Source organism: Schistocerca piceifrons, chromosome 8, assembly GCF_021461385.2.
Source record: "Schistocerca piceifrons isolate TAMUIC-IGC-003096 chromosome 8, iqSchPice1.1, whole genome shotgun sequence".
NCBI classification, from domain to species: domain Eukaryota; kingdom Metazoa; phylum Arthropoda; class Insecta; order Orthoptera; family Acrididae; genus Schistocerca; species Schistocerca piceifrons.
The window spans coordinates 453,587,970-453,601,919 of record NC_060145.1 but is presented as its reverse complement, the minus strand read 5'-3'; the positions used below and the strand labels follow the sequence as shown (position 1 = coordinate 453,601,919).

At 48.9% G+C, this 13,950-nt stretch overlaps 6 non-coding genes across 6 annotated transcripts; all 6 read right to left on the bottom strand.

The window, feature by feature from the left end:
* Positions 1-771: 771 nt before the first annotated feature.
* Positions 772-843, bottom strand: Trnae-uuc. The gene has a single exon. It is a non-coding gene; the product is annotated as a tRNA-Glu (tRNA).
* Positions 844-2,575: 1,732 nt separating this feature from the next.
* Trnae-uuc lies at positions 2,576-2,647 on the bottom strand. Its single transcript has one exon. It is a non-coding gene; the product is annotated as a tRNA-Glu (tRNA).
* Positions 2,648-4,378: 1,731 nt separating this feature from the next.
* On the bottom strand, positions 4,379-4,450 carry Trnae-uuc. The gene has a single exon. It is a non-coding gene; the product is annotated as a tRNA-Glu (tRNA).
* A 1,727-nt stretch (positions 4,451-6,177) lies between these two features.
* Trnae-uuc lies at positions 6,178-6,249 on the bottom strand. The gene has a single exon. It is a non-coding gene; the product is annotated as a tRNA-Glu (tRNA).
* Positions 6,250-7,979: 1,730 nt separating this feature from the next.
* Trnae-uuc lies at positions 7,980-8,051 on the bottom strand. Its single transcript has one exon. It is a non-coding gene; the product is annotated as a tRNA-Glu (tRNA).
* A 1,731-nt stretch (positions 8,052-9,782) lies between these two features.
* Trnae-uuc lies at positions 9,783-9,854 on the bottom strand. Its single transcript has one exon. It is a non-coding gene; the product is annotated as a tRNA-Glu (tRNA).
* Between the last annotated feature and the right edge of the window lie 4,096 nt (positions 9,855-13,950).

Here is a 13,950-nt window from a genome sequence, read left to right as displayed (position 1 = left end):
GAGTACTTTTCCTTTTCAATACGAAAAGCTAAACTTTCATTTACAAATTTCGGAAATCTCACTGCTTCGCCACAGTGTTATCTACACATTTGAGAAATTATCTGTTGATTCGTACGGTTCTGTTATTGCCAAAGTCGTTCTTGCACTTTCCTTGCGCTCTTTTTGCAAACAGCCTAGTTAAATTTTGGATCATATGTTCGTTAACGTAATTTAAATTGCTTAGGGAGGCATCATAGCACGTCAACACTGTAGCACAAGAGGAGGAGGGGGGGGGGGGGTTGAAATGAAAGGGTCCAATAGCACGCACAGTTCCCGGACGATCACCCATCCACTCACTAACCACGCAAACGTCTGCTTAACTTCATTAATCGAAAGTGAGCTGGCCGTTGGCAACCCCTTAGCGAAACGTTCAGACTTCTAGCTGGATGTGCACATCATTTAGAATCTGCCTGGCAGAGTCTCGCAGGAGACAGCATTTCCTATTAGGGGAGAAAATGGAATGGCCCGTGGAGGGATGGAACCCATGACCTACGCGTTACTAGCACGACGCTATAGCCCACTGAGCTAACGGGCAATGCAACACTGTCGCATCAGCAGTCCAAAACCACAAAACCGTCTCCTCTCCCTTCAAAACGGCCCCGCCATTAACGTGAGGATGTATCTCTTTTTCTTGACTTTCTCTCACCTTATACCTGGAACCCAGAGCAGCAGCTCCACGAAGACGAAAAACGGCCGTGAGAAGTTTTCTCATCTCAGCCCCGAAAATTCACGTTCAGGTACCAGGAATCGAACCCGGGCCTCCTGGGTGAAAGCCAGGTATCCTAGCCACTAAACCATACCGGACATACCTCAACGATCCACTACGTGTGTATGCGTCCAGAAATACTTCTCCTCCACGCAACTTTAGGGCCGAATCTGGCGCCAACGCTGAACTCTGTCCGCCACCACGATCCCGCTTACTCACTCCCAAAGCGCGCAAGTCATACTAGGCAAACATCGCTTTCAGTCTCGAGTGCAACTAGCAAAACTGTAATTAGTAATAACTGGAAACAAACACACGTTGACGCAAAGTAGCCTAGGTGGTAATAAACGGCAAATACGGCCTTACCTCGCAAAAGCTATGCTGTGCCTTTCACCGTCGTGGAGAGAAAATGAGATGGCTGAGTTGAGGATAGAACGTACGCCCTTAAGATAATGACACGCGCAGCCCACTGCGCCACCGAGGCATACAGGAATACTCGCCACCGCAGCCTCACTAAGAAGTTCTAATTTCAGAATTGTTTTCCCACCATGCCGTGCATGAAATGGTCGATTTCTCGGCGGAAGTCAATGCTGCGTCTAGTTACAGTGCATCGCCCTGGAAGCAACGTGGCACCGCGTTCCGATGTGCTGGAGGGCAGAGGGCCTGCAGCAGGGTCGCTTGAGCCTCTGGTGGCAGCAGGGGCGGCAACGCACCGCGACACAGGAAGAATGCAGCGCAATGCGGTGGTGGTGTAACGGTCAGCATGGTTGCTTCCCAAGCAGTTAATCCGGGTTCGATTCCTGGCGACCGCAGGAGGATTTGTCATTTTTGCGTAGCGCAATAGTATGTGTTCAAGACCATTCGATCCTCGAAATTGCCACGTGTCGCGGCACAGGTAGTATCTCCTCGTCTCCTGCCTCGTTCCAGCTAAGTGGATTGATTTCACTTCATCGTGTGTCGACTTGGCCCGACTTTGCTCGATTGCCGCTCGCTGCCGCTCGGCGGTGGGGCCGATATGACAGGAGAAGTACGACAATCGGCTGCGAGAAATAAGGTAATCAAGAGTACTTTTCCTTTTCAATACGAAAAGCTAAACTTTCATTTACAAATTTCGGAAATCTCACTGCTTCGCCACAGTGTTATCTACACATTTGAGAAATTATCTGTTGATTCGTACGGTTCTGTTATTGCCAAAGTCGTTCTTGCACTTTCCTTGCGCTCTTTTTGCAAACAGCCTAGTTAAATTTTGGATCATATGTTCGTTAACGTAATTTAAATTGCTTAGGGAGGCATCATAGCACGTCAACACTGTAGCACAAGAGGAGGAGGGGGGGGGGGGGTTGAAATGAAAGGGTCCAATAGCACGCACAGTTCCCGGACGATCACCCATCCACTCACTAACCACGCAAACGTCTGCTTAACTTCATTAATCGAAAGTGAGCTGGCCGTTGGCAACCCCTTAGCGAAACGTTCAGACTTCTAGCTGGATGTGCACATCATTTAGAATCTGCCTGGCAGAGTCTCGCAGGAGACAGCATTTCCTATTAGGGGAGAAAATGGAATGGCCCGTGGAGGGATGGAACCCATGACCTACGCGTTACTAGCACGACGCTATAGCCCACTGAGCTAACGGGCAATGCAACACTGTCGCATCAGCAGTCCAAAACCGCAAAACCATCTCCTCTCCCTTCAAAACGGCCCCGCCATTAACGTGAGGATGTATCTCTTTTTCTTGACTTTCTCTCACCTTATACCTGGAACCCAGAGCAGCAGCTCCACGAAGACGAAAAACGGCCGTGAGAAGTTTTCTCATCTCAGCCCCGAAAATTCACGTTCAGGTACCGGGAATCGAACCCGGGCCTCCTGGGTGAAAGCCAGGTATCCTAGCCACTAAACCATACCGGACATACCTCAACGATCCACTACGTGTGTATGCGTCCAGAAATACTTCTCCTCCACGCAACTTTAGGGCCGAATGTGGCGCCAACGCTGAACTCTGTCCGCCACCACGATCCCGCTTACTCACTCCCAAAGCGCGCAAGTCATACTAGGCAAACATCGCTTTCAGTCTCGAGTGCAACTAGCAAAACTGTAATTAGTAATAACTGGAAACAAACACACGTTGACGCAAAGTAGCCTAGGTGGTAATAAACGGCAAATACGGCCTTACCTCGCAAAAGCTATGCTGTGCCTTTCACCGTCGTGGAGAGAAAATGAGATGGCTGAGTTGAGGATAGAACGTACGCCCTTAAGATAATGACACGCGCAGCCCACTGCGCCACCGAGGCATACAGGAATACTCGCCACCGCAGCCTCACTAAGAAGTTCTAATTTCAGAATTGTTTTCCCACCATGCCGTGCATGAAATGGTCGATTTCTCGGCGGAAGTCAATGCTGCGTCTAGTTACAGTGCATCGCCCTGGAAGCAACGTGGCACCGCGTTCCGATGTGCTGGAGGGCAGAGGGCCTGCAGCAGGGTCGCTTGAGCCTCTGGTGGCAGCAGGGGCGGCAACGCACCGCGACACAGGAAGAATGCAGCGCAATGCGGTGGTGGTGTAACGGTCAGCATGGTTTCTTCCCAAGCAGTTAATCCGGGTTCGATTCCTGGCGACCGCAGGAGGATTTGTCATTTTTGCGTAGCGCAATAGTATGTGTTCAAGACCATTCGATCCTCGAAATTGCCACGTGTCGCGGCACAGGTAGTATCTCCTCGTCTCCTGCCTCGTTCCAGCTAAGTGGATTGATTTCACTTCATCGTGTGTCGACTTGGCCCGACTTTGCTCGATTGCCGCTCGCTGCCGCTCGGCGGTGGGGCCGATATGACAGGAGAAGTACGACAATCGGCTGCGAGAAATAAGGTAATCAAGAGTACTTTTCCTTTTCAATACGAAAAGCTAAACTTTCATTTACAAATTTCGGAAATCTCACTGCTTCGCCACAGTGTTATCTACACATTTGAGAAATTATCTGTTGATTCGTACGGTTCTGTTATTGCCAAAGTCGTTCTTGCACTTTCCTTGCGCTCTTTTTGCAAACAGCCTAGTTAAATTTTGGATCATATGTTCGTTAACGTAATTTAAATTGCTTAGGGAGGCATCATAGCACGTCAACACTGTAGCACAAGAGGAGGAGGGGGGGGGGGGTTGAAATGAAAGGGTCCAATAGCACGCACAGTTCCCGGACGATCACCCATCCACTCACTAACCACGCAAACGTCTGCTTAACTTCATTAATCGAAAGTATGCTGGCCGTTGGCAACCCCTTAGCGAAACGTTCAGACTTCTAGCTGGATGTGCACATCATTTAGAATCTGCCTGGCAGAGTCTCGCAGGAGACAGCATTTCCTATTAGGGGAGAAAATGGAATGGCCCGTGGAGGGATGGAACCCATGACCTACGCGTTACTAGCACGACGCTATAGTCCACTGAGCTAACGGGCAATGCAACACTGTCGCATCAGCAGTCCAAAACCACAAAACCGTCTCCTCTCCCTTCAAAACGGCCCCGCCATTAACGTGAGGATGTATCTCTTTTTCTTGACTTTCTCTCACCTTATACCTGGAACCCAGAGCAGCAGCTCCACGAAGACGAAAAACGGCCGTGAGAAGTTTTCTCATCTCAGCCCCGAAAATTCACGTTCAGGTACCGGGAATCGAAACCGGGCCTCCTGGGTGAAAGCCAGGTATCCTAGCCACTAAACCATACCGGACATACCTCAACGATCCACTACGTGTGTATGCGTCCAGAAATACTTCTCCTCCACGCAACTTTAGGGCCGAATCTGGCGCCAACGCTGAACTCTGTCCGCCACCACGATCCCGCTTACTCACTCCCAAAGCGCGCAAGTCATACTAGGCAAACATCGCTTTCAGTCTCGAGTGCAACTAGCAAAACTGTAATTAGTAATAACTGGAAACAAACACACGTTGACGCAAAGTAGCCTAGGTGGTAATAAACGGCAAATACGGCCTTACCTCGCAAAAGCTATGCTGTGCCTTTCACCGTCGTGGAGAGAAAATGAGATGGCTGAGTTGAGGATAGAACGTACGCCCTTAAGATAATGACACGCGCAGCCCACTGCGCCACCGAGGCATACAGGAATACTCGCCACCGCAGCCTCACTAAGAAGTTCTAATTTCAGAATTGTTTTCCCACCATGCCGTGCATGAAATGGTCGATTTCTCGGCGGAAGTCAATGCTGCGTCTAGTTACAGTGCATCGCCCTGGAAGCAACGTGGCACCGCGTTCCGATGTGCTGGAGGGCAGAGGGCCTGCAGCAGGGTCGCTTGAGCCTCTGGTGGCAGCAGGGGCGGCAACGCACCGCGACACAGGAAGAATGCAGCGCAATGCGGTGGTGGTGTAACGGTCAGCATGGTTTCTTCCCAAGCAGTTAATCCGGGTTCGATTCCTGGCGACCGCAGGAGGATTTGTCATTTTTGCGTAGCGCAATAGTATGTGTTCAAGACCATTCGATCCTCGAAATTGCCACGTGTCGCGGCACAGGTAGTATCTCCTCGTCTCCTGCCTCGTTCCAGCTAAGTGGATTGATTTCACTTCATCGTGTGTCGACTTGGCCCGACTTTGCTCGATTGCCGCTCGCTGCCGCTCGGCGGTGGGGCCGATATGACAGGAGAAGTACGACAATCGGCTGCGAGAAATAAGGTAATCAAGAGTACTTTTCCTTTTCAATACGAAAAGCTAAACATTCATTTAGAAATTTCGGAAATCTCACTGCTTCGCCACAGTGTTATCTACACATTTGAGAAATTATCTGTTGATTGGTATGGTTCTGTTATTGCCAAAGTCGTCCTTGCACTTTCCTTGCGCTCTTTTTGCAAACAGCCTAGTTAAATTTTGGATCATATGTTCGTTAACGTAATTTAAATTGCTTAGGGAGGCATCATAGCACGTCAACACTGTAGCACAAGAGGAGGAGGGGGGGGTTGAAATGAAAGGGTCCAATAGCACGCACAGTTCCCGGACGATCACCCATCCACTCACTAACCACGCAAACGTCTGCTTAACTTCATTAATCGAAAGTGAGCTGGCCGTTGGCAACCCCTTAGCGAAACGTTCAGACTTCTAGCTGGATGTGCACATCATTTAGAATCTGCCTGGCAGAGTCTCGCAGGAGACAGCATTTCCTATTAGGGGAGAAAATGGAATGGCCCGTGGAGGGATGGAACCCATGACCTACGCGTTACTAGCTCGACGCTATAGCCCACTGAGCTAACGGGCAATGCAACACTGTCGCATCAGCAGTCCAAAACCGCAAAACCGTCTCCTCTCCCTTCAAAACGGCCCCGCCATTAACGTAAGGATGTATCTCTTTTTCTTGACTTTCTCTCACCTTATACCTGGAACCCAGAGCAGCAGCTCCACGAAGACGAAAAACGGCCGTGAGCAGTTTTCTCATCTCAGCCCCGAAAATTCACGTTCAGGTACCGGGAATCGAACCCGGGCCTCCTGGGTGAAAGCCAGGTATCCTAGCCACTAAACCATACCGGACATACCTCAACGATCCACTACGTGTGTATGCGTCCAGAAATACTTCTCCTCCACGCAACTTTAGGGCCGAATCTGGCGCCAACGCTGAACTCTGTCCGCCACCACGATCCCGCTTACTCACTCCCAAAGCGCGCAAGTCATACTAGGCAAACATCGCTTTCAGTCTCGAGTGCAACTAGCAAAACTGTAATTAGTAATAACTGGAAACAAACACACGTTGACGCAAAGTAGCCTAGGTGGTAATAAACGGCAAATACGGCCTTACCTCGCAAAAGCTATGCTGTGCCTTTCACCGTCGTGGAGAGAAAATGAGATGGCTGAGTTGAGGATAGAACGTACACCCTTAAGATAATGACACGCGCAGCCCACTGCGCCACCGAGGCATACAGGAATACTCGCCACCGCAGCCTCACTAAGAAGTTCTAATTTCAGAATTGTTTTCCCACCATGCCGTGCATGAAATGGTCGATTTCTCGGCGGAAGTCAATGCTGCGTCTAGTTACAGTGCATCGCCCTGGAAGCAACGTGGCACCGCGTTCCGATGTGCTGGAGGGCAGAGGGCCTGCAGCAGGGTCGCTTGAGCCTCTGGTGGCAGCAGGGGCGGCAACGCACCGCGACACAGGAAGAATGCAGCGCAATGCGGTGGTGGTGTAACGGTCAGCATGGTTTCTTCCCAAGCAGTTAATCCGGGTTCGATTCCTGGCGACCGCAGGAGGATTTGTCATTTTTGCGTAGCGCAATAGTATGTGTTCAAGACCATTCGATCCTCGAAATTGCCACGTGTCGCGGCACAGGTAGTATCTCCTCGTCTCCTGCCTCGTTCCAGCTAAGTGGATTGATTTCACTTCATCGTGTGTCGACTTGGCCCGACTTTGCTCGATTGCCGCTCGCTGCCGCTCGGCGGTGGGGCCGATATGACAGGAGAAGTACGACAATCGGCTGCGAGAAATAAGGTAATCAAGAGTACTTTTCCTTTTCAATACGAAAAGCTAAACTTTCATTTACAAATTTCGGAAATCTCACTGCTTCGCCACAGTGTTATCTACACATTTGAGAAATTATCTGTTGATTCGTACGGTTCTGTTATTGCCAAAGTCGTTCTTGCACTTTCCTTGCGCTCTTTTTGCAAACAGCCTAGTTAAATTTTGGATCATATGTTCGTTAACGTAATTTAAATTGCTTAGGGAGGCATCATAGCACGTCAACACTGTAGCACAAGAGGAGGAGGGGGGGGGGGTTGAAATGAAAGGGTCCAATAGCACGCACAGTTCCCGGACGATCACCCATCCACTCACTAACCACGCAAACGTCTGCTTAACTTCATTAATCGAAAGTGAGCTGGCCGTTGGCAACCCCTTAGCGAAACGTTCAGACTTCTAGCTGGATGTGCACATCATTTAGAATCTGCCTGGCAGAGTCTCGCAGGAGACAGCATTTCCTATTAGGGGAGAAAATGGAATGGCCCGTGGAGGGATGGAACCCATGACCTACGCGTTACTAGCTCGACGCTATAGCCCACTGAGCTAACGGGCAATGCAACACTGTCGCATCAGCAGTCCAAAACCGCAAAACCGTCTCCTCTCCCTTCAAAACGGCCCCGCCATTAACGTAAGGATGTATCTCTTTTTCTTGACTTTCTCTCACCTTATACCTGGAACCCAGAGCAGCAGCTCCACGAAGACGAAAAACGGCCGTGAGCAGTTTTCTCATCTCAGCCCCGAAAATTCACGTTCAGGTACCGGGAATCGAACCCGGGCCTCCTGGGTGAAAGCCAGGTATCCTAGCCACTAAACCATACCGGACATACCTCAACGATCCACTACGTGTGTATGCGTCCAGAAATACTTCTCCTCCACGCAACTTTAGGGCCGAATGTGGCGCCAACGCTGAACTCTGTCCGCCACCACGATCCCGCTTACTCACTCCCAAAGCGCGCAAGTCATACTAGGCAAACATCGCTTTCAGTCTCGAGTGCAACTAGCAAAACTGTAATTAGTAATAACTGGAAACAAACACACGTTGACGCAAAGTAGCCTAGGTGGTAATAAACGGCAAATACGGCCTTACCTCGCAAAAGCTATGCTGTGCCTTTCACCGTCGTGGAGAGAAAATGAGATGGCTGAGTTGAGGATAGAACGTACGCCCTTAAGATAATGACACGCGCAGCCCACTGCGCCACCGAGGCATACAGGAATACTCGCCACCGCAGCCTCACTAAGAAGTTCTAATTTCAGAATTGTTTTCCCACCATGCCGTGCATGAAATGGTCGATTTCTCGGCGGAAGTCAATGCTGCGTCTAGTTACAGTGCATCGCCCTGGAAGCAACGTGGCACCGCGTTCCGATGTGCTGGAGGGCAGAGGGCCTGCAGCAGGGTCGCTTGAGCCTCTGGTGGCAGCAGGGGCGGCAACGCACCGCGACACAGGAAGAATGCAGCGCAATGCGGTGGTGGTGTAACGGTCAGCATGGTTTCTTCCCAAGCAGTTAATCCGGGTTCGATTCCTGGCGACCGCAGGAGGATTTGTCATTTTTGCGTAGCGCAAAAGTATGTGTTCAAGACCATTCGATCCTCGAAATTGCCACGTGTCGCGGCACAGGTAGTATCTCCTCGTCTCCTGCCTCGTTCCAGCTAAGTGGATTGATTTCACTTCATCGTGTGTCGACTTGGCCCGACTTTGCTCGATTGCCGCTCGCTGCCGCTCGGCGGTGGGGCCGATATGACAGGAGAAGTACGACAATCGGCTGCGAGAAATAAGGTAATCAAGAGTACTTTTCCTTTTCAATACGAAAAGCTAAACTTTCATTTACAAATTTCGGAAATCTCACTGCTTCGCCACAGTGTTATCTACACATTTGAGAAATTATCTGTTGATTCGTACGGTTCTGTTATTGCCAAAGTCGTTCTTGCACTTTCCTTGCGCTCTTTTTGCAAACAGCCACGTTAAATTTTGGATCATATGTTCGTTAACGTAATTTAAATTGCTTAGGGAGGCATCATAGCACGTCAACACTGTAGCACAAGAGGAGGAGAGGGGGGGGGGTTGAAATGAAAGGGTCCAATAGCACGCACAGTTCCCGGACGATCACCCATCCACTCACTAACCACGCAAACGTCTGCTTAACTTCATTAATCGAAAGTGAGCTGGCCGTTGGCAACCCCTTAGCGAAACGTTCAGACTTCTAGCTGGATGTGCACATCATTTAGAATCTGCCTGGCAGAGTCTCGCAGGAGACAGCATTTCCTATTAGGGGAGAAAATGGAATGGCCCGTGGAGGGATGGAACCCATGACCTACGCGTTACTAGCACGACGCTATAGTCCACTGAGCTAACGGGCAATGCAACACTGTCGCATCAGCAGTCCAAAACCGCAAAACCGTCTCCTCTCCCTTCAAAACGGCCCCGCCATTAACGTGAGGATGTATCTCTTTTTCTTGACTTTCTCTCACCTTATACCTGGAACCCAGAGCAGCAGCTCCACGAAGACGAAAAACGGCCGTGAGAAGTTTTCTCATCTCAGCCCCGAAAATTCACGTTCAGGTACCGGGAATCGAACCCGGGCCTCCTGGGTGAAAGCCAGGTATCCTAGCCACTAAACCATACCGGACATACCTCAACGATCCACTACGTGTGTATGCGTCCAGAAATACTTCTCCTCCACGCAACTTTAGGGCCGAATGTGGCGCCAACGCTGAACTCTGTCCGCCACCACGATCCCGCTTACTCACTCCCAAAGCGCGCAAGTCATACTAGGCAAACATCGCTTTCAGTCTCGAGTGCAACTAGCAAAACTGTAATTAGTAATAACTGGAAACAAACACACGTTGACGCAAAGTAGCCTAGGTGGTAATAAACGGCAAATACGGCCTTACCTCGCAAAAGCTATGCTGTGCCTTTCACCGTCGTGGAGAGAAAATGAGATGGCTGAGTTGAGGATAGAACGTACGCCCTTAAGATAATGACACGCGCAGCCCACTGCGCCACCGAGGCATACAGGAATACTCGCCACCGCAGCCTCACTAAGAAGTTCTAATTTCAGAATTGTTTTCCCACCATGCCGTGCATGAAATGGTCGATTTCTCGGCGGAAGTCAATGCTGCGTCTAGTTACAGTGCATCGCCCTGGAAGCAACGTGGCACCGCGTTCCGATGTGCTGGAGGGCAGAGGGCCTGCAGCAGGGTCGCTTGAGCCTCTGGTGGCAGCAGGGGCGGCAACGCACCGCGACACAGGAAGAATGCAGCGCAATGCGGTGGTGGTGTAACGGTCAGCATGGTTTCTTCCCAAGCAGTTAATCCGGGTTCGATTCCTGGCGACCGCAGGAGGATTTGTCATTTTTGCGTAGCGCAATAGTATGTGTTCAAGACCATTCGATCCTCGAAATTGCCACGTGTCGCGGCACAGGTAGTATCTCCTCGTCTCCTGCCTCGTTCCAGCTAAGTGGATTGATTTCACTTCATCGTGTGTCGACTTGGCCCGACTTTGCTCGATTGCCGCTCGCTGCCGCTCGGCGGTGGGGCCGATATGACAGGAGAAGTACGACAATCGGCTGCGAGAAATAAGGTAATCAAGAGTACTTTTCCTTTTCAATACGAAAAGCTAAACTTTCATTTAGAAATTTCGGAAATCTCACTGCTTCGCCACAGTGTTATCTACACATTTGAGAAATTATCTGTTGATTGGTATGGTTCTGTTATTGCCAAAGTCGTCCTTGCACTTTCCTTGCGCTCTTTTTGCAAACAGCCTAGTTAAATTTTGGATCATATGTTCGTTAACGTAATTTAAATTGCTTAGGGAGGCATCATAGCACGTCAACACTGTAGCACAAGAGGAGGAGGGGGGGGTTGAAATGAAAGGGTCCAATAGCACGCACAGTTCCCGGACGATCACCCATCCACTCACTAACCACGCAAACGTCTGCTTAACTTCATTAATCGAAAGTGAGCTGGCCGTTGGCAACCCCTTAGCGAAACGTTCAGACTTCTAGCTGGATGTGCACATCAATTAGAATCTGCCTGGCAGAGTCTCGCAGGGGACAGCATTTCCTATTAGGGGAGAAAATGGAATGGCCCGTGGAGGGATGGAACCCATGACCTACGCGTTACTAGCACGACGCTATAGCCCACTGAGCTAACGGGCAATGCAACACTGTCGCATCAGCAGTCCAAAACCGCAATCCCGTCTCCTCTCCCTTCAAAACGGCCCCGCCATTAACGTGAGGATGTATCTCTTTTTCTTGACTTTCTCTCACCTTATACCTGGAACCCAGAGCAGCAGCTCCACGAAGACGAAAAACGGCCGTGAGAAGTTTTCTCATCTCAGCCCCGAAAATTCACGTTCAGGTACCGGGAATCGAACCCGGGCCTCCTGGGTGAAAGCCAGGTATCCTAGCCACTTTTTTTTTTTTTTTTTTTTTTTTTTTTTTTTTTTTTTTTTTTTTTTTTTTCTGCATGCGAAGCAGACACTCTACCACTTTTTTTTTTTTTTTTTTTTTTTTTTTTTTTTTTTTTTTTTTTTTTTTTTTTTTTTTTCTCTGGTTTACTAGACCAGCGCTCTGCCACTTTTTTTTTTATTTTTATGCCTTATCCATTTTTTTTTTGTTTTTTTTGAGTTAAATTGCTCTACCACTTTTTTTTCTAAAGCACTTTTTTTTTTTTTTTTTTATGTCTTATCAATTTTTTTTTTTTTTTTTTTTTTTTTTTTTTTTTTTTTTTTTTTTTTTTTTTTTTTTCATCGAGATTGGTTTGGTTTCTACACCAAGATTCTCTTGAGAAAATTAGCATATTTCAATCTATAATCTCGTATTTGTTCAAGCTGATGATGCTGAATGCGCAGAAATGTCATAAAATCTTCTTCGCTCCGGTCTTCTTGTGTGAGAACATAGAAAACTGAATGTCCCATCAACCAATTGGCAGCATTTCTTTTAGTATTGGGGTAGGGGACGCCCTCAGGATTGAGGAGGTGAGTCGGTGTGATGGCATTATCGGAAGTTCTGAGTATAATTGCTAGCATGCGCCGAATGCAGCACCATACGTCGCTGATCGTATCACATGTAAACCTGTGTTCCTCGGTATCGAGGACGTTGCAGGTAGTGCAGTTTGGCGTTTCTGCCAGATGTATGGCGTGCAACTTAGAGTTCGTCGGCAGTTTTCTATTAACAGCAAAGTACCATACGGCTCTCACCTTAGTCGGTAATCGGGGATCATGAATATTCTTCCAAATCGTATTCCAGTCATACTGGTGAAGTTTCCCCTCGATGCTGTTTCTGGGTTTTCCGTCAATCATGGTCTTGTACACGTCTTTGACTGTTGGCGTACCGTTGTGGAAAAGCGTTCTCGGAAGGTAGCTGTATTCAATGAGAAAATGTTTGAGGTGCGAAAGCTCCGTCGGGAGGTGGTGCACGTCGATAGGCGGATCCAGACTGAACGGGAGTATTTCATTCAGAAGATGACCCACTAGATTACTCGGCGATTCTTTCCACAGTCGGTATGTCTTGCAAATATACAGTGCCTGTGCTTTACAGTAGATATCGGTAAGATTGAGACCACCTTTGTTGGCTGGTAACGTCAGCGTTTCATATTTAATTTTGAAAATATGACCCCTACTAACATAATGGCCGAGCGCTGCCAGCATCCGTTTCGCTATTGCTGGTGGTAATGGCAATATTTGGGCGACGTAGTTCACTTTGGACGTGATATAGGTATTGGCGAGCTGTACCTTCTGCATAGCGTCCAGATTCCGTAGACTGTGTTGGTGGAGGCACGCCCGCATGTTCGTCAAAATGCGCCTGTAGTTGATAGCAACTGTTCGTCGGATATGGCGCGTGTATACTATGCCGAGGCTTTTCAGTGTGTCAAGGCGTTTCAGGTGTTCTCGAGCTCCAATGTCATCTCCGCGGCCGATCGGCAAAATTCCAGACTTCGCCATATTTATTTTAGCGCCGGAAGCAAGTTCATACTTCTTCGTAATTTGGAGCGCAGAGTCTAGTTCTTGGTTACTCCTGACTATGAAACCGACATCATCAGCGTATGATTTACACGTGACTTTGTGGTCGTGTATGTGTAATCCTTGCAGAACCTTGTTTAAATTGAACAGGAGCGGTTCGATTGCTATTGCAAACAATACCATGGACATTGGGCAACCTTGTCGTACCGAGCTACGAACTTTGATGGGGCTACTGAGTTGTCCATTGATCTGGATTTTAGAGGTACCATTCGTGAGCACGGAGTTGAGCATGGCTAAAAAATTCGGAGGAAAATTCATTTTCCGCATTACACTGAAAAGGTAAGAATGGCTCACTCTGTCGAATGCTTGTTCGAAGTCGAGTGATACGATGGCGCATCGGAGTCTGCAAGTCGCCGCTATGGAAATGACATCCCTGTAATCACTTAAGGTCTGATATATCTTTCTATGCTTGCCAACACACGATTGGTAGGATCCTGTAACCGTAGTAATTACGGAGTGCAGCCGTTGCATGATGACGCGGGCGAAGATTTTGTAATCGCCGTTCAATAAGGTGATAGGTCGAAGATTACCAATTCCCTTGCCTCCTGGCTTTTTGGGGACCAGGACCACCGTCCCCTCACAGAACTCTTCTGGGAGGGGGGCACTGGGATTCATGAGTTCATTGCATATGCACGTCAGCTTCGTCGCCATTTTTTGTCGAAAAATTTGATACAGTTCTGCAGGTAGTCCATCAGGTCCGG